Source organism: Oryzias melastigma, linkage group LG8, assembly GCF_002922805.2.
Source record: "Oryzias melastigma strain HK-1 linkage group LG8, ASM292280v2, whole genome shotgun sequence".
Classification (NCBI taxonomy): domain Eukaryota; kingdom Metazoa; phylum Chordata; class Actinopteri; order Beloniformes; family Adrianichthyidae; genus Oryzias; species Oryzias melastigma.
This window is the reverse complement of record NC_050519.1, coordinates 2402594-2404482: the sequence shown is the minus strand read 5'-3', so window position 1 is coordinate 2404482 and position 1889 is coordinate 2402594.

Sequence of the window (1889 nt, the reverse complement as noted above, 5' to 3'; positions counted from 1 at the left end):
TAGTATGACTTTTTTTTCCCCCCAAAAAATCAACATGCTTTAGTATGACCATTTTTCCCCAAAAAATCGACATACTTTAGTATGACTTTTTCTCCCCCCAAAAAATCGACATGCTTTAGTATGGCTTTAGTATGGCTTTTTTTCCCCAAAAAATCGACATACTTTAGNAGTATGACTTTTTTTTCACCAAAAAAATCGACTTGCTTTAGTATGACTTTTTTTTCCCCCTACAAAACGACATGCTTTAGTATGACTTTTTTTCCCCCAAAAAAAATCAACATGCTTTAGTATGACTTTTTTTCCCCAAAAAATCGACATACTTTAGTATGACTTTTTTTCCCCCAAAAAAATCGACATGCTTTAGTATGACTTTTTCTGCATCCCAAAAAATCGACATGCTTTAGTATGACTTTTTTTTCCCCAAAAAATCAACATGCTTTAGTATGGCTTTTTTTCCCCCCAAAAATCGACATGCTTTAGTATGACTTTATTTGCAACCAAAAAAATCAACATGCTTTAGTATGACTTTTTTTTCCCCCCAAAAAATCAACATGCTTCAGTATGACTTTTTTTCCCCAAAAAATCGACATGCTTTAGTATGACTTTTTCTGCATCCCAAAAAATCGACATGCTTTAGTATGACTTTTTTTTCCCCAAAAAATCAACATGCTTTAGTATGGCTTTTTTTCCCCCAAAAATCGACATACTTTAGTATGACTTTTTTTTGCATCCCAAAAAATCGACATGCTTTAGAATGACTTTATTTGCAACCAAAAAAATCAACATGCTTTAGTATGACTTTTTTTTCCCCCAAAAAATCAACATGCTTTAGTATGACTTTTTTTCCCCAAAAAATTGACATACTTTAGTATGACTTTTTCTCCCCCAAAAAATCGACATGCTTTAGTATGACTTTTTTTCCCAGAAAAACGACATGCTTTAGTATGACTTTTTTTGCATCCCAAAAAATCGACATGCTTTAGTATGACTTTTTTCAGACCCAAAAAAATCGACATGCTGTAGTATGCTGTAGTATGACTTTTTCCCCCCAAAAAACGACATGCTTTAGTATGACTTTTTTTTCCCCAAAAAAAATCAACATGCTTTAGTATGACTTTTTTTCCCCAAAAAATCGACATACTTTAGTATGACTTTTTCTCCCCCAAAAAATCGACATACTTTAGTATGACTTTATTTGCAACCAAAAAAATCAACATGCTTTAGTATGACTTTTTTTCCCGCAAAAAATCAACATGCTTTAGTATGACTTTTTTTCCCCAAAAAATTGACATACTTTAGTATGACTTTTTCTCCCCCAAAAAATCGACATGCTTTAGTATGACTTTTTTTTTCCCAAAAAAACGACATGCTGTAGTATGACTTTTCCCCCCCAAAAAAACGACATGTTTTAGTATGACTTTTTTTCCCCAAAAAATCGACATACTTTAGTATGACCTTTTCTCCCCCCAAAAAATCGACATGCTTTAGTTTGACTTTTTCTGCATCCCAAAGAAACGACATGCTTTAGTATGACTTTTTTCTCCCCAAAAAATCGACATGCTTTAGTATGACTTCTTTTTCCCAAAAAAACGACATGCTTTAGTATGACTTTTTTTGCATCCCAAAAAATCGACATGCTTTAGTATGACTTTTTTCAGACCCAAAAAATCGACATGCTGTAGTATGACTTTTTCCCCCCAAAAAACGACATGCTTTAGTATGACTTCGCGTCGGACGGTTTAGGCCTCCGCGTCGTGCGTTAATTTCTCATAACGCACACTTCGTCGGGTATTATCCCTTACTTATTTGAATCATTTCTAATAATGAATAAATAATGTCAGGAAGGTTATTTTGTCTCTTGTTGAGTAAGGAATGGTTTTTGATCTGTT